At 45.2% G+C, this 23,106-nt stretch overlaps 1 pseudogene; it reads right to left on the bottom strand.

Moving 5' to 3' along the window:
* Positions 1-15,900: 15,900 nt before the first annotated feature.
* LOC128340740 (cytochrome c oxidase subunit 7C, mitochondrial-like) lies at positions 15,901-16,092 on the bottom strand (annotated as a pseudogene).
* Between the last annotated feature and the right edge of the window lie 7,014 nt (positions 16,093-23,106).

The following is a 23,106-nucleotide window of genomic DNA, read 5'->3' on the forward strand; positions in this document are numbered from 1 at the left end:
TGCTGTTGCATTAGACCTGATCCCTGACAAAGCAAAACAACACACACACACACAGAGCCAGTACATGCTTTTTGGATTTGAATGAATCCCATCAAAGGTGGTAACTGATTTCTAGGAAATACAGACACTGCGGGTGTTCTCAGATCCCATTGCAGTCAATGTTGCAAACTCATTTGCTTCAAAACAATAGGAAACCATCAGCACTGCCTTGAAGTGCCAGCGGTCTTTCACTTTAACTTGATTACGTTTGTGAATTCACCCTCAGAATGTGGATATCATTAGACTTTAGACGTGACCAATCAATCCTACAACAGAAAATCTTGAAGTATCTCTTCTCTAATCCACTAAATTGAGGAAGGGTGGATGCAGGCTGATCGCATTGCTAAATAGTCTCTATTTGCATATGGGGTTTCTATTTCAATGTCCAGAAATTGTCATCCAAGTTAATGTGCAAGAAAAACACTGTTTAATGTGAAATAACGTCTTTTTGAAGACAAATTTCCTCCAGACAGTCTATCTGATCCAAAACACTAAGGCTCTGTGAAGTAAATATCTCTGAGGAGGTGTAAACTCCTTTATGTCTACCACCCCCAGCAAAGCATATGAGTTTGCCTTAATTGCAATAGGAAGCAATTTGCTCTCTCCTCCCCTCTTCCAATCTCTCTCTCCATTTTCTTCTGTTGATAAACAGATATGGAGTGGGTGGGGGGATAGGGAAGAGATGAAGAGGCTTTCTGGGATCCACCCCCCCCCCCCGCCCAGATACCTAAAGTTTGCAAGACTCTAGGTATCTATCTACATTGTCTGTTCCCTTTATTTTTATTGCTCCGCCTTTATTTTTATTGCTCCACCTAGTCTTGAAAGAACGATATTTGTGCCTTTTGAGCACAATGCCTTGGGTTCATCGTCCTGTTGCCTTCCTTGGGTAGACTTAGTTTGTAGATTTGCCATTTGTGCTGGCACTGCTCTTCCAGCAACATTGCTCATGGCTGGACTCAGAGGCGTAGCAAGGTTGTAATGGGCCCAGAGACAAGATTTTAAAATGCCTCCCCCCTCACTGAAGCTCAGCTCATGAAGTAAAGAAATCTTAAATGAGGCTGAATAGTGGTAACAAAACGCATAATAAAAATTATATATATAAAACACCTATGTGCCACAATAGAACATCATCCTAAATTATTTTTCAAAAGGTTTTGTAAATTGTGGATGATGCAAGTCATTTAATGGTACTAGAGAAAGACATGCTGTTCTGGTAGCTCCAGGTCTTAACACCCACATCAATTTGGGGGGATGAATACAACTGAAGGAAGCCCGGGTGGGTGCACAGCTGGGGGAGTCAGTCATGCGACTTGGCTCTGGGCAGCCCCCCAAGGCAGTGGGCCCCCAGACAACTGTCTCCCTTTGCCCTGTTGTTACGCCCCTGGATGGACTAAAGCCATACACCCTCTGCTGCATTCTAAAGGGATTTTGGGAGAAGTATTTGGGACACCATCATGGCAGCGATTACATTTAAGCAATGTTTGCTGGTCGCCATTTATGACCCTTTACTTTTTCTAACTATTGAGTTAGTATGACTTAAACTATTGGTTTGTGATCTATATTATAATATTATTATCTTGTCTTAATGATCATATTTACTTTCATAATCTCTTTTATTTGTAGTCTCTTCTTCTTCTTCTTCTTCTTCTTCTTCTTCTTCTTCTTCTTCTTCTTCTTCTTCTTCTTCTTCTTCTTCTTCTTCTTCTTCTTCTTCTTCTTCTTCTTCCAGCAGTAATATCTCATCATACTCATATCTCCTAAACACACACAATCGATGTGTAGATCCTGCAGAGCTTGTGCGGGGAGAGTGGGCTTGACCCGCTCTCCCCGCACATGATCAAACGTCAAGCCCTGGTTGGCCAGATAGGCTGCCCACATGACTACCGGCTCCATCACTGATTGCTAAGCCAGTCGAATCCCCATTGATACTATATCAGGTAACAGTGATATAGGAAGATGCTGAAAGGTATCATCTCATACTGCGCGGGGGAAGGCAATAGTAAACCCCTCCTGTATTCTACCAAAGGAAACCACAGGGCTCTGTGGTTGCCAAGAGTTGATACTGACTTGATGGCACACATTACTTTACTTTAGAGCACCTGCTGTGCATGCAGAAGGTCCCCAGTTCAATCCCTGGCATCTCCAAGATAGAGCTGAAAAACACTCCTATCTGAAACCTGGGAGAGTTATTGTGAATCAGTGTACTGAGTTAGATAGACCAATGTCTGACTCAGTATAAGGAAATAATACTTACTTATCCTACAAGATTGTTGTATGGGTTACAAAAAGCTCATTCATATGAAGTGCTTTTTACACTCAGAGGCATGTTATATATGCTAAGGATGATAAACAGAGAGGAATGCTTCTATTGCCTGCCACCCCATCCTACTGGCAAATGTGTTGTGGTGATTGTACTCCAAAATGCCTGTGCCAGCATATCAACAAGGGCATATTGAGCATGACAGATTCTTGTGATTCTTATTTCTAAAGCACTTTCAGAATGTGAAATGTTTCAAGGCCAAAGTAAACATGACAATGGCAAAGTTGGACAGACCCATGTGTGAGAAATGTGTAATCATTGGATTTCTATCGGGCGGGGGGGGCATTAAAGTGCTGTAGGGGTGGATAAGAGAAAAATTCTGAACAAAGTAAATAGGAAGTTATCACAAGAATACAGCTAGGGAATGGGACTATAGCTCAGTGCTAGAGCATCTGCTTTATTTGTAGAAGGTCCCAGGTTCAATCCCTGGTATCTCCAGTGCTGTATTCATGTAGTAATATTTTGTATTTAGTTTTTTGGAGGTTTGTCCCAGTGGAATGTTGGGAGAGGAGTGAGAAAGGAACAGGGAGGGAAAGGAGAAGGAGAAAATGGAGTTGTTGCTGAAGAAACCTTTAGTTAAATCTACATAAGATTTCTTTGTGTGTGTGTGAGGAAAACAGCTATAAAACCTTTGGCCATGAGATTTTGAACCAGCTAAGCCTGTGAGCCTGCAAAGCCTGTGAATGTTCCTGCAACCTCATTTCATCGCATCACTGGGCCTACACTCCTGAACTGCTGCATTCTGCTGTTGCTGCTGCTGATTGTTTCTCCTGCTTCCTGACCTGCACAACCCCTGAAGATACTTTTCCTTATCAGTCCTGGACTCTGTTGTTCACTGGATGCCAACCACAGCATGGCTCAGATCCCACCACCACCTTTTTCCTTGTCCAGCCCTGGAGAACCTGCTCTTCCCTGGAAACAACGGAGGTCCTATTTCTGCAATTACATTGCACCATATAGAACCCCGATTTTACTTCAGCAACACAGATCTGACCCTTTTCCTCAGTCCCATCTTCTCCATTGACAGTAGATGCTGAGCCTTCTGGGTAGGGGGCCATTATCTATGATTGGTATGGAACATAGAGATCTTCTTCTTCTTCTTCTTCTTCTTCTTCCTCTTCCTCTTCTTGAATAGCATCAACTGATAACTAATAACTCCTGAAAGAGTTTATGATAAACGGGCGGAGGAGTGTGTGTGTTCTGTTAGAGGTTGTTGATTTTTACCCACAATAGGTAAAACAGCAGAGCACTGAGCACACACTCCAGTTACAGAGTAGGTAGCAGAGGATGGTTCGGATATTGCAGCTATTTAGAGAAAAGACATGGAGATCCTTGTATGACTAAACACTAAATATTTATTGGTTAAATACACTTAGATAGGAAAGACCTATCTCTAATCTAAAGGACTACATAGTGGATAGGTAAGGAGAGAGAGAGAGAGAGATGTTTCCATCTGCTCTCTAGGAGGAAAGGAAGGATTGTGACTCAGCACAGGAAGTGCTGCAGAGTCAGTTCAGGGGTCATAGAGTAGGGACAGATAGGGAGACCCTGACTCACTGTCTCTACTCCCAATGCCCCTAGTGGTAATTAGGACAGTTGGTGCAAAAGGTCGATGCACTGGAAGTTCATCTCCAACATGTTCTTCACTTCCCTGCTGGAGTCAGATATCTGTCTAGATTCTCATGAGGAAAGGAATAGGGAAATTCAGTTCTCTGTGGGGAAGAAGCACTTCTGTTGCAGCTGCACATGTCATATGACAAACTCTATCACTGCATATACACAAGTGTAATTCTGGTGTTTCTTTAAGCATTGTTGACAACTTGCACACATTCACCTGTCCCATGTACATATATCTCTTACAGTCCTGACCCAATCATGGTCCCCAATTGGATATACACAAGCATTTAAAACTACATGTACAGGCAGGCATGTTGTCCATACTGCTGTTAGCTCTTCATGGGTTGTAAAGTTTAAGAAAATCTCTAAAACCAATTTTTGCCTTTCTGATGGATTTTTTTTTTAAAATACTTTTCTCCTGGGGGTTGTGTAATGGGGTTTTTAATTAGAACATCTAGAATTCTTGGCAAATGCATATTTATTTGATAAACAAAAGCATTTGCTTTTTGTAAAGATTTCTGTAGGCATTTTTAAACCAACTTTTATTAGGCCTAGGAAGTCTAGCATACTTGAAGTGTATTAACATGATTTTCCAAAGGACACATTTGTATTTTGCTGTTGCAGAAATGCCTTTAATGACAGTAACTAGAGTTGCATTTGATAAACAAAAAAACCAATACTTTAGGATATAGTTGCACATGAAACACCATTTATTTTGCTTTGTGTATATTCAATTTCTATGTTAATTTTAGTCTTAGAATGGAATGTCATAATAAGGTTTAAACAGACATACTCAAGCAACTAAAATTACAAAATCTGCAAAAGTACATCAGCAAGGTGGTTTTTTGTGTGTGTGTCCTGCTCATAAGTAAGCCAGGGGGCATGAACCCACTCAAAAGGGAAGGGGCTTGGTACCCCTTCCTTAACCTATATGATGAAAAAGTAGAACTTTGCTGCTCCTGAATGTGTCAGCCCCTCAATGGTGGACAGGAGTACTCCCCCCCCCCAAATATTTGCTTCCTGGTCAGAGAGGGGAGGGGATGCCCTGTATATGCTGGCTATCGCTGCCATGAGGGGGTCATTTGCCAGGGCATACCCAATTGCATAGATGGTGTGGGCACAGGGCTTGGGCACAGACCTTTAAACTCATCCAAAGCTCCCGGGCTGGGTCCAATGTGGTGCCATATGTAGATCTCCTGGCACATGGATTCATGGGAGAGGAGAGCCCTGGATTCCAGCTGGCCGGGGACAGTGGGCTTGACCTTTGGTGCCATGGGCAGTGGCAAGCATCCACACATGGGTGTGCAGGCTGGCAGGGTGCAGGGTTTGACAGTGGCTTTGTGGCAGTCGACAGGACCAGGACAGCACCAACCCAAATGCCCATCCCTACAGCTTTTCTGCATATAACATCCTCCCTTGCTTCCCCTTAGCTCCCTTGGAACCTCAGCCAACCTGGAACCTGCAGTTAGCCATTATATCTGGCCCAAACCTTAAAAACTACATGGGTTGACCATAATGTGTGACAACACACAGAGTGTACATGCAGACAACGGCTGACATACTGTTCAAGAATATTGTATTTACCTGAATCTAATACTAGGTCCACCCCCCCAGTTTTTTAATATTGGAAATCAGGAGGTTGTCGTAAATTGAGTCCTGTTCTTTTTGAGTAAATTCAGATATAACCTGTATTTAACCTCTGCTTTTAAAGTGGTCGTCTTAAACTCAGAGTCATCTTTAATATGGGGGATATGTTACATCAGACTAGTAACGTTGCTTTTGCACAATTTGTGCAGGTTTCACAAATACAAATTTTGTGCAAATTGCATATTGCACAAAAATGCTTTTTGGAAATAACGTGTTCACATTTCACCCATCTTCCTGACGCACTGACCTGAAGACTCATGATTGTGAAGCGTGATGGTTCATCTTCATCCCCCATACAATTAGGAGTCTACAAGAGAACATGACAGGAGGGAAGGTGGGGCAGGCAGATGCACCTCCCTTATTGTGTGTGGGCGGAGCCAGTTCAGACACACTGTCTAAACCAGTTCAAATGGTAGAATCAGTTGGGGGTGGATAATTCTAACTTTTACCCACAGTAAACATACCCCCCCCCCCTTTTCCATTGAAAGAATGAGGTGTGCTTCCAATTTTAATTCAGAAAAAAAGCATGAGTGATCTATCAGAAGTCTGATAAATACTGGCATGAATAATATACTCACTGGTAATGAGAAGATACTATATTTGCTGATAATTAGAAGAGGGAAGAACAAAAGTCTAGTTCTGGATCTTGAACTAAAGAGGCTGTCATTGCTCTCGCTTGAAGGAACTTAGCACTTCTCAGGATGAGGTCTTTTAGAAAAGCCCATCAAAGGATGACCTAAACAGCAGAAAATCTCGATTCAAGTGTGAATGATTGGATGGACAGGTTGAAGTTTGACAGATGGATATACTTGTAAACTAATGGCTGGAGTGGATTGGTCAGAGTGCTGAGGGAAAGCAAGACCTGAAAAGACTTGGGGGTAGTTATAGCAACCAGATCAGTCCCTGTCTCCTCTCTGCCCTCTAAAGCCCTTTCAGCTCAGGCTGCTGGAACACGTTTTTAATTAAAGCGTATAAAAAGTTGTTTTGTAAGGGCTCTCCTCATCCGATCAGTTTCAAAATGGTTAATCAGGCATCATCTCCTTTTGATGCTCAGGGAAGCATGGGGGACACTGAAGAGATCTCTAAAATGGCCACTAAGAGAGTTCTCTCTCAATCAGGATCCCTGCAATACAGATTATCATCATTCTGCTTACCAGAGGAAGGCTCAAGCAATCTGGCCCTTAGTTATTTACTCACAGAAATATTGAGTTCAAAATTGCCATGGGCATTTTGGGATAAGGAAGGCCACTGAGCAGCATTTGACACCTCGCCTCCAAGTCCTCCTCAAAGTCTCATTTCCTGGACTGGGATTTCCTCACATCATTCTAAGGGATCAGCAGGTGCTCTGGTCAGGTGGTCACTACAGCAAGTTAGTAAGAAAGAAGAGGCGGACACCCATTATGTCTTAATTTAAACATGCAGCAGCTCTATATGTATTACATGACAACATCTGTTGAGGCTTACTTTGTTGCTTCGCTTGGTTGCTGTGATTCTCATTTGCTTGATCAAGGGATCTTTTTTTTTTTTTTGTATTTCACATCTCATGTTTCAGCTATGACTTTGTGTAAGCAAGGGCAAGACTCAAGATTGATGTAAGGAAAAGCATGCTGTTTGGCTCTTTCCCCTTGTTTTCCCAAATCTAAAGGAGATAGTAATTGAAGCACCTCTATTTTTATTCACATATTCAATGTATAGCCAGCCTTTTGACCAAATTGTTCCCAAGGCAGTTTATAATATTTTCCAGTAATAACATCTGAAAAGAAACACCTGCTGCCACACACACCTTAGCAGCCCTTAGCCCTCTGGCCAGTGGTAGAAGCCAGAGGATGTTTCCCTTGGCTTTTGCCATTCCCAGGTAAATGGAAGTCGGAGCACAGTGTTCTTTTCTGGCAACTGCTCCTTCTCCAGCCAATAGATGGAGTCAGGCTTGTCATCCTCTTGCCATGACGTTCTTCCTGGAAAGGAAGAGTTGCAACCTCACAGTTGGGGTGCAGACAGAAAGCTTAAGGAGCAACTCCTCATTTAAATATTTTGGGAGAGGAAAGACACTCTTGCAGGGGGGGATTATGTTTTGGGCAGAGAAGATATGGGTCTTCCCTGGTTTGGTGGGGGGAGTTCAGTAAAATGAGAGGGGAACTTCTCAAATGCTTGTGGGCGGGGGGAGATCTACACCCCTGCTCCCTGTGGTCCTTAGCCTTGTCTGAAGAAAGGGGGATGTCTTTCATTTGTATTTGTATTAATTTGATTCTCATAGTGACATCAAGAATGGGAGCATGATTTTGGAGATAATAAGGAAACCTGAATGTAGATGAAAAAACAGGTTGCTCACCTGTAACAGATGATCTGGAGGTGGTCCGTTGTATTCATAAAGAATGGGTTCTGCGCCTGCGCAGGGACTTCATGGACCGATTGACTAGCTCCTCATGCCGCCTCCAACTGCCCTGCATGTGATCGTGCCTTTGTTAAATAAGGCAGTTGGGGCGTGTCTTCCTCAGTTTCTGTAGACCGCCAGTAATAGTTGTTCGTACTGACGATTTCTTCTGCTACTTTGATCCCATTGCCTTGATTCTGTGGGGAGGCTGGGCGGGTATTATGAATACAACAGATCACCTCCAGATCATCTGTTACAGGTGAACAACCTGTTTATCTGGATAGTGATCCGTTGCATTCATAAAGAATGGGTGATTAGCCAACTCCCAGTTCTGGTGGCGGGTCATCAAGGCAGGGCTCTATTAAGAACACTACGGCCAAATTCTGCATCTTTTGACTGCCGAATGTCCAGAGCATAATGCTTCACAAATGGATGACATGTTGTCCAAGTAGCCGCCTTGCAGATATCTGGCATTGGCACCCCCGCCAAATTCGCAGCCGATGCTGCATAAGCTCTTGTAGAATGTGCTCTTATATATCCTGGCGGCCTTATGCTTTGAGAGCTGTACGCTAGCCTTATAGCTCGTATGATCCACTGAGAAAGTCGCTGTCGCGTAACCGATGAGCCTTTATCTTTTCCCTGATAAAGCACAAACAATTTGTTCGTTCTCCTTATCGATTTAGTAGCCTGTATATAGTGCAACAATGCTCTCCTCACATCCAAAGAATGCATCTTTACTTCCAACTGTGTTTGAGGGCTCTGGAAGCATGCCGGTAGCACAATATCCTCATTTATATGAAAATCTGTGACCACTTTAGGCCTGAATTTTGGATCCAAGCGCATCATGACCTTCTGTGGGTAAATTTGGGTATAAGGGCGGTCAGCACGCATCACTGCTAACTCGCTTACCCTACGAGCCGACGTCACTACAACTAAGAACGCTGTCTTTAATGTCACTATCCTCAATGCAGCTGCTGCCAGAGGTTCCTCTGTCATTGCGTTCAAAACGAACGTCAAGTCCCATTGTTGCACGGGCCGCCTAACCGGTGGGTACAAATTATTTACCCCTTTCAGGAACTTTTTACTCTCGGGATGCGAAAACACTGTTGTACCATCCCAGCCCTTATGCTCTGCCGATATCGCCGCTAGGTGCACACAGAGAGATGCATTTGCCAAAGCAGACATTTTTAAGGTCGTCATATACAGTAGAACCTGCTTGACCGTCGCTTTCCTTGGGAAGAACCCCTTCTGCCTTGCATAGACCTTGTATCTCTGCCATTTACTTGTATAATTGCGCCTGGTCGAGCGCTTTCTACTATTAAGTAGTATTTTACTCATTAACCTATTTGCCAAGCTGTCAACCTCAGCATGTGAAGTTGAGGGTGTAATATCAACCCCCGGTCCCGGCTTAACAAGTCCAGGTAATCTGGAAACCGGTGATACCGGCCGCGGGACAGCTTTAGCAGAAGCGCAAACCATGGTTGCCTGGGCCACCACGGAGTCACTAGGATCCCCTTCGTCCCATCTCGGAGTATCTGTGACAACACCCGGGAGATCAGTGGTTGAGGAGGAAACGTATAGAAAGGGCCCTTTGTCCAAAGACGGTGGAACGCATCGCCCAGTGAGTTCTTGCCATGTCCTGCACGCGAACAAAACCTCTGACATTTTCTGTTCACAGCAGTAGCAAAGAAGTCTATCTTTGGCTAGCCCCATTTCTTGAACACTGGACGTAGGTAAATTTTGTTTATCCCCCACTCGTGATGCTGGTTCATCTGTAAGCTGCGGCTCAGCTCATCCACCTGGACATTGTTTTCTCCCCTGATATGCAACGCCATGGGGAGTATGTAGTGCGCAATACACCACATCCAAAGACGCTTGCTCAGTTGACACAGGGACCGGGACACTGTCCCTCCTTGCTTGTTCAAGTATGCAATGGCGGTTGTATTGTTGAGATTTATCTGCACCATTTCTCCCTGCAGCTGGGGTCTGAAAGCCTTCAATGCCAAGAACCCAGCCTGGAGTTCCAGGTAATTTATATGCTTTCACCTTTGCTCCAGGGTCCACTGTCCCTGGACCTGATGATGGCCACAGTGTGCCCCCCAACCCCAAAGGGAGATGTCCATCGTAACCCAACGTGACGGTGTCCTGGGTTGGAACATTACCCCTGTTTGAAGATTGTTGCACTGGATCCACCATTGAAGTGATTCCAACACATAATCCGGGATTAGCAACAGCTTCTTCTCATTGTCTAAATTTGGACAAAAACTGCGCAGGTATCATAACTGAAGGTCGCGCATGTGTAGACAGGTATAGGCTACAGTGGAGTTGCAGGAAGCCATCAACCCCAGCAGCCTCTGAATGGACTCTGCCGGCTGCCGTGGCATCCTCTTGAAAAAGAGTACAAGGTCTCTGATCTGCTGGAATCTGGACTCCGGCAAGTACGCTCTCTTTTCTTCGAAATTCAGCACCGCACCTATAAAGTCCACCTGCCTTTGCGGGCTCAATTTCAATTTTTTCCAATTCACATTGATTCCCAACGTGCTCAGGAGTTGTAGGATCAGCTGAATCTGAGAAAGTAACTTTTCTCTGTCGCTGTTCACCAGAAGCCAGTCGTCCAAATAAGGATATAACATTACACCCCTTGTTCTTAAGAATGCTACGACGACTGCCATCACCTTTGTAAACACGCGTGGGGCCATAGAGAGACCGAATGGCAAAACCATGTACTGGTATGCTATATTGCCCACTGTGAAGCGAAGGTACTTTTGGTGCCTTTCACGGATCCCCACGTGAAAATAGGCGTCCTTCAGATCCAGAGTGATCACCCACTCTTCGTTCGCCAGGAGCTGCAGAATTCCCTGCAAAGTGATCATTCTGAATTTCTTCATATCCACATAACAGTTTAGATCTCTTAAGTCCATTATCGCCCATATCCCGCCATCCTTCTTGGGGATTTGAAAATACCTGGAATAAAACCCCTTCAGTCTGTCCATCCACAGCACTCACACTATTGCCTGTTTCTCTAGTAACACCTCTACCTCCTCTCGCAACACCTGAATTGACCTGGTGTACTTCACACCCTGAAAAGCTGGCAAAGCTTTGAACTCTATCGCGTAACCAAAGTTTATGATTTTCAGTACCCACTGATCCGATGTTATGTTGTGCCACGTTTTGGTATGGCGTGCCAATTTGATGGAAACATTGGCTAATGCGAGGCTGGTGTTGGGAGCCTCGGGTACTGAACTTGGTGTTACTATGTGCTTTTGCTGTGGATGGACCTGCACTTCGAAGAGACTGCTTTGACTGTTCCTTGGTTGCCTTTTGTCCCTTTGACTTTTGGTAATAGGGCTTATTCCTTTGGTAAGGTCTGTTCTGTCTCCTGTACTCCTTTCTATCCTGTTTATAAGAATAACGGTTTTGTTGCCTTCCATAGGAACGACTACGGGATTGCTGACCCGTCGAAGATGTAGCTGCCATGAAGGACTTAGCTGTGAACTTCATCTTCTTCCACGATTCCATTGTCCCGTCCATTGACTCTGCAAATAGTCCTTTCCCAACAAAGGGCAAGTGCTCTATCTTATCTTTCATTTCTGGTTGTAAATTTTTTGACCTGAGCCACGCATGGCGCCGCAAGGTAATGGCTGTGGCCATGGCCCGCAACTCAGTCTCAGCCAGATGCTTAAAAGTACTAAGCAAATGCCTAGTAACTACAGTCGTTTTCTCATAGGTCTGTGCCAGCGCCTTCTGCAAATCATCAGAGGATATTGAGGACGAGTCCTGGAAGAATGTGTCCCAAAGATGGTGCGCGTATCGTGTCATACAGGCAGAATAATTTGCTATTTTGACAGCGAGACTAGAAGTGGAATACACCCTCTGCCCCAAAACATTGAGCTTTCTACCCTCTTTGTCGGTGGGGGTAGTGTGACACTGACCACCCTTCGCTGACGCACACTCCACCACTATGGAGTTTGGATCTGGATGCCTTACAAGATAAGTGTTCTCATCCTCTTGCACCTGATATAAACCTTCCAACTTTCTCGAGGTGGCTGTGGATGTCCGCAGAACCTCCCACGCAGACTGCGCCGCCTTTGATATAGCTGGAATCATTGGAAGGGATACAGGGTGATTAAGCTTTTCTGTAGCCATCATATTATACACAGGATCCTTCAGATCCAATTCTGGCAACTTAATCTCTAGGCCTAAGGCCTCCGCCATCTCCCGTAATTGTGCGTGGTACGCTTTTAACTCCTCTGTGGGAGAAATGGAAGTCTTCGGTGCCACCTCCTCAGGCGGGTCCGGCTCACTTGGTTCAGGCAAATTACTGCCGTCAGTGTCAGATATATATGAGGTGTCTGTGTCACTGCCTCTACTGCTCATAGTATCATGCGCAGAAGCAACACTACCCCTAGGGGCAAGGCCGGTAGGGATTTTAGGCAAAACCCTCTGGTGATCTTTTATAACCGTCTTTGGACGGCTTGTCATTCTAGGCACTTCCGATGGCACTTGCGACTCCAATGGACGCTGCTGCACCGGTGGAATAGTGAGATGACAGATTCCCTGTTGCGCCTTCCAAATCTTGTATTCAGCATAGTCTGGCAGGTAAATCACATCCGGGCTATGCCTGAAGCCACAATAATGTGTGATGTGACCAACATCCAACGATGTGGCTGTAGATACATTAGCCGAACACGCCAGGACAGGTACAGGTCTAGGCAGACTGTGCTGCTCAACTGACGGGGTAACCAGATGCCTAATTGGGCTCATAGCAGCAGAAACAAGTCAACTCGACTCCTGAGGCCGTAATGGCGCTCTCACTGGAGACAAGGATGGAGTCCTGGGAACTTCAGCGGAAGTCAACTGTTCCAATCCTTCAACAGCAGCAAAACCTTGAAAAGTCGAGCCTGACGACGTGCCTTCACTAGATTCCAACAGAGCCATCAGCGAAGTCCTAGCCCTTGGTAAAGCCGTTTCCTCTTCCAATACTGCTTCTCCAAAGTCCATAAAGTCTTCTGGCCGATAAGCCTCTCTAGGCGTCGCCGCCGGAGACTGAATCGGAGTTCATGCAGGAGTCAAGTCTACTGCTGCTCGGTATCGTACCACAGATTGCACTCCCCTTGATGTCGAGGCCGTCGATGTCGACACGCACGGAGCACCCGGTCCTGCTATGGCTGTCGATTCCAGAGCATGCTGCGCTGTCAATGTTGATAATACAGGTTCCATCGATACCGAGCTGAGCGCTGTCGATGTCGATAATGCTGGTTCCATTGATACTGATCCCAGCATCGATGTCGACCTTGGCGCCACCGTCAATGCCGAAACGAACGTCAATCTTGATGCCGAGGGTGATCTGTCCAATGATGGCGAGCTCTGCAGCACCCAAGGCGATGGAGTTATCTTTAGAGTAGTGTCCCAATCCTCCGCCTCGGCTTGCAAACCCGTAGGTGAAGGGGTTCTACTACGAATATGAGTCTTTTTGGACTTCTTCCTAGGTGGTGAGGAATTGCCCTCCTCATCCGTGGAGGAGTAACGTGCCTTCTTGTGTTTATGCCGTCTCCTCCCAATGGTTTCAGGTTGCTTAAACTCCTGCTCCGAAGTGGCTTTAGACTGTGCAGTTGCAGAGTCCACTACGGGAGGTACCGATACCGAAGACACAGTGTCGCTTGACACCGACCTCGACGTTGAGGGTCCTGACACTGAAGGTCTCAGCGTCGGGGGTCGAAGCGTGTCTTTGTAGAGCGCCGCTCTCAATCTCAGTGCCCGATTTTTCAGAGTTTGTTTAGAGAAAGAGCAGCAGATCTTGCAGTTCGCCGGATTATGCTGCTCTCCCAGACATAGCAGACAAGCTTCATGGGTATCTGTAGTAGGTAACTTTGCTCGGCAGTTAGTACATCTCTTAAACGTTGTTTTAACCGCCAATTTCGACGCCATAGTTCCAATTGCCTCACGGCTATTCTAACCCAATGGCTTTATCTTTTCTTTTTTCCTTTAGGGTAAAACAATACGTAGTCCTTTAAAACAGTCCAATGTCTATCACCAAAACATTGTTCTGAATCCATTCCAAGTCGTACACCGTAATGTCAAGAAAAAAACTTTCGAGGAGCAATCTGATCCGAGGTTTAGACGCAATGGTGGTCTAAAAGAAACTGAGGAAGACACGCCCCAACTGCCTTATTTAACGAAGGCACAATCACATGCAGGGCAGTTGGAGGTGGCACGAGGAGCTAGTCAATCGATCCGCGTGGTCCCTGTGCAGGCGCAGAACCCATTCTTTATGAATGCAATGGATCACTATCCAGATCTACACTCACTATATGGGAATACCATAACCCTAAAATGCTACCTAGAATGACAGAAGTGCCTTGTTGTGCAAGATGTTTTCAAGCTTCCTAGCAGAGTGCTTCCAAAGGCAATGGATGTATATTCAGGGGTCATCCAGTGTCTGGTTCACACAGTCATTTGAGTAGAGGCTTTATGTGGTTTGCTGACATTAGTGTGATATTTGGCCCAAGATGGCCATGGTTGTTTATGACCCAAGACAAATCTTAGATTCCAGCCTTAGTATAAGTTCACACAATCATGCTAATGTCAGGAACCTACATTAAGCCTCAGTTCAAACCACTGTATGAACTAGACCATTATGACTGTATCCTGTGCTGGCTGAGCCACATCTCCTGAAGAGACATCTGTGGGATCCACACAGGTCACTAGGTCTGCTTGATGGAAGTATCATCATCATCATCATCATCATCATCATCATCATCATCATCATCATCTATCATTATTTAGATTAATTACATACTGCCTTTCAAGCATATACTAATTCCATAGCAAAAGGAATGAGGAAATGATTCGCTGTTCCAAAGGGGCTCAAAGTGTAGAAGACCCACAAGGGAAATACCAGCTACAGCCTCCGGGAGGGATGCTGCGGTGGGTGGAAAAGGACAGTTACTCTCCTCCTGCTAAATATAAGAGAACCACCACTTTCAAAGGTGCCTCTATGCCCTGTTAGCAGAGGATAAGTATTTATTTCTGATTTGTTTTATTTATTTGATTTGTATACCGCCCTTCCAAAGTGGCTCAGGGCGGTTTACATTTAAAACAAACCACTAAAACAATAAAGAGCTAAAACAAATTAAAAACAATATAACAACAATTAACAATTAAAAAACATTTTAAAACAACAATAGCAAGTAGTGCTAGGAACACAAGAATAGGAGGCCTCTGCTCTTTTCCTTGGTCTGTTCCCTGCATTTTTATGTTAGCATAAAAAACTGCTGTTGAATTCAGCAGCAACCCATAGCGCAATGTACACAGCAGTATGCTGCTCCCAAAGGTTGTGAACAGAAGGATGGGATATACATTTCTTACATAAAACAGCCTAATAAATAACTCTGTTGCCATTGTTGGACAGTAGACAGCAGGGTGAAGAAAGCTCATGTACGCATAGCTATGCATGAAGATGCGGTACAGATTCGTATGGATACATTGATCTATGGTGATCAATTGATCTTGAGCTATGTGTCATTGTTTGCTACATACATGCAATGACACTACACTTGTGCTGGCAGGGACTGCTGAACTCATTGGCTAGCACAGACTGTTTGAGGTCTCTAAGCAGGTCCAGCATGATGATGGTGGTGGTGGTGGTGATGATGACGATGATCTATTCTATTTCTATAGCGCCCTTCCAAAAATGGCTCAGGGCAGCGAATTACTCTCCCCCTGCTAAATAAAGTTAAATGGTGCCTCTTTGCCAAGTTAGCAGGGGTTAAATATTTAACTTTCATTTACAAACACATCCAGTGTGGTTAGTTTTAGTTCTTCCATAGTGTCCTTTCCATAATTCTTCCATGGAAAGGAAAGTTCTCTCTAGGATAATTTCCGCATCTAATCTGTTACAGCATGTTCACTTCTTCAGCAGCTGGTGTCTTACTACCACAAAGAGCAAAACAAACCCACTTCCAAAGAAGACTACCATCATTCCCAGTAATCACCATTTACTTTCCACAGAAAAAGGGATGTTCTTTCCCAGTCCCTCCTCATAGTGTGTATGGCACATGGCTGAAGTGGTGAAGCAGCAGATGCTGGCACCTAACATGGCACTGTAAGATGCTGGAACTACATCTCCTCACACACGACCCACACACGATGCCTGAACTACATAGACTGGGCCCTCTTCCCATTTAGTTACCCCCAGTGATAACAGACAAGAAGTGCACAGGTCCACTTTCCCCATCCCACCACTGGATCCTGCTGGTATTGGACCCCATCACAATGTAGTCCATTGCATGGGCCACTGGTGCTGCAGATGACATTGGGATGGCCATCACTATTATCTATCTATCTATCTATCTATCTATCTATCTATCTATCTATCTATCTATCTATCGGATTTGTACACTGCCCCAAACTTTCATCTCTGGGTGGTTAACAATAACATAAAAACAAGTTAAAAACATACACAAAAACTTAAAACAATTTAGATAATTTAAAATCAAACACAGATTAAAACCTACAAATTTTAAACACTGAAAAAGCTTGGGTGAAGAGGTGGGTTTTCAGATGCTTTTAAAAAATTGTCAGAGATGGGGAGGATCGTATTTCAGTAGGGAGCGCATTCCACAATCTTGGGGCAATAACTGAGAAGGCCCACCCCCGTGTGGCCATCAGCCGAGCTGGCAGCAACTGGAAACAGACCTCTTCAGATGACCTCAGTGGACGGTGGGGCTCATAATGAAGAAGACGTTCTCCTAAACACCCAGGGCCAAAGCTGTTTAGGGCTTTATAAGATATAACCAGCACTTTGTATTTTGCCCAGAAACCTAGTGGTTTCCTATTACAAAGGAGTTCACAAAGTAAGGCCTGTAGGTCAGGGACTCAGGGTTGGAAGTGGCTTTGGTGTCAGGTAAGCAATATAATTCGCTGCCATACGTGCAGAACCTCAGTTGAAAGGGCCAGAGGTTCCACAAGTGTTATGTGCAAATGTGAAAATTGGAATTGGCGTAGCGACGAACCTGAGGTTTCAGATTTGGAACTCAACTCTGAACCCTGGGGTTGTAGTGAGTTTCATCACCACAACCCAAGGTTGGACACAGCCTGTGGTACATCCAAATGCGGAACTTCAGGCTGTGTCCCCTTCAACCAGAGTTGAGGGAGGAAGCTCCTCCCTCAACTCTGGCTGTGATTGGCTGTGTGGGCTGTCCTTCAGTCAAGAATTAAGCCCACAAAGCCAGTCCCCCCTCCTCTTTGCAGTCTCACTTCGTTACATCCAAATTTGGATGGGAGAGCAAAGAGCGGAACCGCATTTCCACATTACATGTCCACTGTCTGTTCCACCCAGTTGCTTGCAGTCAGGTTGCTGTAATGAGTGAATTCAGCAATTGCAGAGGCAGGTATATATCAGGCGAGGAGGGGCAGTCCATTCAGGCACTGGACTTTGGTTGCTGCTATGGGCCACACAAAGTGGAAGTGAGACAGTTCTGAGCCAGGAGACATGGTCCATCAGGCAGCTCTATGTAAACTTCACTGAACAAAATGGGCTCAAGACTGCTGTGTACCTGAGGAAGGGTGCTAAATGTTGTATGCACCTCCTCCTCTTCTTTTCTGTGTTGTTTTTTTTTTTAAGCGGGGGCAGGAGAGTATCTTGCAACCTTGCTGGCTACCTAACAATCTGCTGTTTGAGGTGACTGCCTCAGCTTGCCTCATGGAAGGGCCACCCCAAGGCAGCTGCAGTTCATTTCAACTGGGTTTTTTCAGGAGAACACAGACGCATGTGTTATTTGGGGTTGTTGTTGTTTTTGCCTTGGGTGCCTATATGTTTTGGGCAGGCTCTGAGTGGCCTTCACTACTCCCTCAGCAGCTCTGTGACCAGAAGGCCCTTGTCTCCTTCTGGGTCAGGCACAGACACCCTATCAGGCAGCCAGCTTAAGAAGGCTGGTCTAGATTATGAAAACTAGAATTCACAGCATGTTTAAACATTCGAAAGAAATGTTCCAAAGGGTGGATCAGTTGCAATTCAACCCAATGATACTTATCGGCATGACCAGCTTTGCAAGTGTTGCTAAAGACCTGACCCCTCGGTTCTATAGCTAAGGGTGGGGGTGGGGGTATCTAACCCACCAAGGGTGGGTCACACTTGTAAGGCTTTTAACTGGTAAAAGCTGAGGTTTACTGCTGCAAAGTTATAAAGCTACAGGCAGTAATGACTCAGGTTAGATAAGGGATTGGATGGGTGGAGCAAATGAACAATACACCGGAGTGCTTTTCTTTCAGCAACCCTGGTTCAAATGAAGGTTACATTCCAAGGGGAGTGTACATATCTTTTTTTTCCACCAAGGAAAGGTTTTAAGGGCCCTTATTTTTAGTTTCGAAATTACTTAAGAAGGGTACATGTGACTAGAATGTTATGGCAGTTTTCTGAATCAGAAGAAACCATGCAACACACTGAGTTTGAAAAGGATTATTAATTTGGCACTGAGCACTCTTCCGTTCCACAGGGTAGGCATTTCTCCAGGTAAACAGGATGTATGCAGTACCTTGCAGAAATGGACCAGGCCCCAGAGCCATGGCTTGTATGAAGAAGTCCTTTTAAAGTCAATGGACTGAATTATGCAGTTGCCTAAATGGAAACAGGAAATAGTTGGCCAACAAATTAGGAAGGTTTATTTGTGTGTATGTGTGTTATGGTGGGAACCACACTGAATGTCATTTCTAGGTTTTTGGACAGGGGGCGGAGCCACCATTGAGCCAACGGGTTCAAAGAACCCAGGCCTTGCCCAATCAGGGGCCATGTCTCGTGGCCCCGACACGCCCCCCACGTCTGACGTCAGATTCGCGGGTGCTAATTTAGCTCCCAAGGAGGGGCCGCACGGCCCCTTCAGGAGCTAAACCAAGGATGGCACTGCGTTAGCAGCGCCAGCCAGGAGTGGCTCTTCCCTGCCTTAGCATGGAAGAGCTGCTCCTGGCTGTGCTGCGAAAACAGCGCCAGCCTTAATTTAACTCCTGAAGGGGCAGTGCAGCCCCTTGGGGAGTTAACTCCCGAATGGAGTTAACTCCAACTACCGAATGGAGCCTCAATGCTCCTTTTGGGAGCCAGACCACGCCTCCCCCACGTCTGACATCAGATGTGGTGGGCGGGGTGAGTGGAGCCGCGGCCGCAGCCGCACACAGGCCACTGGTGGTCCCCCTCCATGCCTGTTCTTAGACACTTCACCACATTAGCTAGGTCAACTAGCTGACAGATAGAGCAAGAATACACCTGCGCAGTGAGAGAGCAGCCTAACAGAACTTCCCAACTAACTGCACAAGTGCATCAGGGGAGCGGCAACCCTCCCCATGGAAGGCATTTGTGCCAGCTAAGAATATGTCCTCAAGGGCTGTGTAACCCCCAGGGACATATTTTGGAGTGATACAGAAGACTTCCTGGGTAAGCAGAGGGTATAAAAAAAGATCACTTCCCTGCTGCACCAGTGCAGTTCATTGGGAGTTCTGTTAGGCTGCTCTCTCACTGCACTAGTGCATTCTTGCTCTATCAGTCAGCCACTAACCTTGTCTAATGGCCTAACTCCCCACCTGCACCTGCACTCCAACCTCTGCACCTCTTTTGTTGCTGAAAGCATAGACTGTAACTCCAAGCTCTTTTTCTATGCGAAGGGGCCAGCTCCAGGTTCGAACACACAGATCTACGGCTGTCATGTTTAGAATGAGACTTACAGACTCCAGCCCTGTGCATTCTTACAAATGCTCCCTTGAAGAAAAGAGGATTTATGTCCAAGTAAACATGCTCAGGATCAAGCCAACAGAGAAATCCCACAATTTGCCCAAGCCCATTCGGTAAGCTTGTGCTATAGCTGAGGCTTGAATTTGGACTTTTAAACATCATAGTGCTGTGTGAAATACTGGCCTTCACTTCCTCTTAAGGTACCAAAATACTGCAAATTTCTTTCAGTGTGGGCTCCACCTTATTTATTGATATGAATATGTCATATACTGAGTCAGACTATTTCCATTAAGTTTAGTATTGTCTACACTGACTGGCAGTGGCTCAGATGGATCCCGCCCCCCGCCCCCTCCAGTGCTACCTGGAGATGCCAGGGATTGAATATGGGACCTTCTGCATGCAAAGCAGATGCTCTACCACTGAGCTACAGCTCCTCCCCTAGCCTCAGCCAACACGCTGCACTCTGCAGTGTCTTCTTTTGTCTGCAAAAGGGATTCCAGGAGAAGAAAACGTTTGTGCTGGGCGCTTTCCAGATTGCACACTGCAACGGGGGTAAAATGTTTTGGCTTGGCAGGATTGTATTGAAAACGATCCCCTGAATCTCACACTCCTACAATGGGAAAATACAGCTAGTTTTCTGCAACGGACTTGCAATGTTGTAGCACTATGTCGCAAAGATAAAAACCAAAAGAAGGCATTGGAAATCTGAACGGCACCTTGCTGTCAGCGCAGGGACTGTGGTGTCACAACACATGAAGTTTGGAAGCACACTTAGCAGATCCATAGGGACCCTGTTGTAGGATTTGTTTGTTTGTTTATTACATTTCTATACCACCGCATCCAAAGTGCACAACTGGGAAAATACTGCAATGCACAGCAGTTAAAATAAACAGGTTAAAACTATATCTGGCAAAACAGGTAAAATACTACAACAAACAGCATTTAAAACAAACTGGTTAAAACAATAGAAAAACAAATCCAAAACAGTTAAGAGCCATTTAAAACCAATTTAAAATACTTAAAAACAATTTAAAAACCTTGGAAGGCCAGGGTCGCCACCAGATGTGCCGGTGGTAACTGGAGACGGACCTCTCCAAATGACCTCAGTGTGCGATGGGGATCATACAGAAGGCGCTCTCTAAGGTAACCTGGACCTAAGCCATTTAGGGCTTTAAAGGTAATAACCAGCACTTTGAATTTGGCCAGGAAACATACTGGCAGCCAATGCAACTGTTTGAGAACAGGCATAACATGGTCTCTCCAGGTTACCCCAGATTTATATACCGCCCTTCCAAAAAAATGGCTCAGGGTGGTTTACATCAAAATAAAACAATTAAAATCAATTAACAATTAAAAACAAAACTATAAAATACTAATTGAAGTTTCTGAACTACATACAAAGGCAGCCCCATGTGGAGTGCATTGCAATAGTCAAGCCTGGAGGTTACCAGCTGATGTACTGCTATTTCTCTTCAAGGAATGGGTGCAGCTGTCATATAACCCAAAGCTCATGGGAAGCGCTCCTGGCCATAGCCTCCACCTGGGATACCAGGGTGAGGCTTGGATCCAAGAGCACTCCCTAGCTGTGTACCTGTTCCTTCTGGGGGAGTGTAACACCATCCAGGACAGGAAGAACTAACTCATCCCAAAAATTCTGATACCCCACAAAAAGCTCCTCCACCTTGCTTGGATTCAGCTTCAATCTGTTGTCCCTCATCCAGCCCATTACTGCCTGTAGGCAGGCATTTAGGGAATGAATGCCGTTTCATGATGATGATGATAAATAGATTTGGGTGTCATCAGCATGCTGGTAACAGCCTGCACCAAATCTCCTGATCTGGTTTCGTGTAGAAGTTAAAAAGCATTGGTGACAGAATGTAGACCTGAGGGAGTCCATATAGTAGCTCCCGTTTCGAAGAGCAACCATCACCATGCTCCACCATCTGGAATCTGCCTGAGAGATAGGAGTGGAACCACTGCAATGCAGTGCCTCTTATCCCCAACTCCCCCAGGTGATCCAGAAGGATACCATGGTTGATGGTATCGAATACCACAGAGAGATCCAGAAGAACCAATAGAGTCAAACTCCCTCTGTCGATTCCCTGATAGAGGTCATCCATCAGGCTGATCTCAACCTCATAGCCCGCTCTAAAGCCAGTTTGAAATGGGGCTAGATAATCAGTTTCCTCCAAAACTTCCTGGAGCTAGTTAGTCACCACTCTCTCAATCACCTTGCCCAACCATGGGAGATTGGAGACTGGCCTATAACTATCTATTACTGAAGGATCTAGGGAAGGCTTCTTAAGAAGTGCTCTAATCATTGCCTCCTTCAAACAAGGAGGCATCCTACCCTCCCTTAGCGAAGAGTTAATGATATTAACTAGGCCATCTCCAACAATTTTCCTATTAGGTAGAAGCAGCCAAGTTGGGCAAGGGTCCAGAGAACAAGTGGTAGGATGTACCACCCCAAGCAGCTTGTCCACGTCCTCAGGCATCACAGACTGAAACTGATCTAATCTAATACTGCAAGAGGGATTGCTGGACACCACTTTAATAGGCTCTGCAAAAACAGTGGAGTACAAGTCGGCCCGAATACAAGATATTTTGTCTGCAAAGAACCCATTAAAGGCATTACAGCAGAACATAGTATCTGGGGACTGGTTTTAACTGGAAGGAGCCTGTATCAAACTCCTCACAACCCGGGACAACTCTGCCAAATGCGATACTGCAGAAGCAATGAGCACAGAACAAAATTGGTTTTTTTGCTGCACACATTGCTTCCGCATAAACCTTCAAATGAGTTTTATGCTGTCAAATTCAAGCCGAGTTCTCCTCCACTTGCATCCCAGTCGCCTGGAAAACACTCTGTTGAAATGGCTCTCATGGCATGACTCTAAGAATGTTTACTTAGAAGAAAATCCCACTGAGTTTAATGGGAATCATTTCTTGTGGCTTGCTTAGGATTGCAGTTTTAGAATACCGTAGTTTTCATTCTCTGGCAGAATGCATCCCACCAATCAACCAGTGGTGTCAATTCACATAACTATGGTGCACCTACCATACACAATAGAATCCCCATCTCTAAATAAAATAGAAGACATGAATCTGAATGTCATATGGGAATAGCCTATTCGTCTTGGAATGCACCTGTTGGCTTTTCTTCCTAGGACACATCTTGACAGGCATTATCTACACTACAGACTTGGTTTAACCATTATTCCTTTGCCCAAGGGATCTGTGGGAGCTTTAGTTCTGTGACCTGGAAGCTCTAATAGAGAATGTACATCACCCTCAGCAAACTACAATTCCCACAGTTCTTTCCTGGTAAAACTGGCAAGAGTTTGGGTAGGGCAGCTGGGAAGGATGCCTCTAATTCTGAGGGTCAGGGACACT

The sequence above is a fragment of the Hemicordylus capensis genome, chromosome 1 (assembly GCF_027244095.1).
Source record: "Hemicordylus capensis ecotype Gifberg chromosome 1, rHemCap1.1.pri, whole genome shotgun sequence".
Classification (NCBI taxonomy): domain Eukaryota; kingdom Metazoa; phylum Chordata; class Lepidosauria; order Squamata; family Cordylidae; genus Hemicordylus; species Hemicordylus capensis.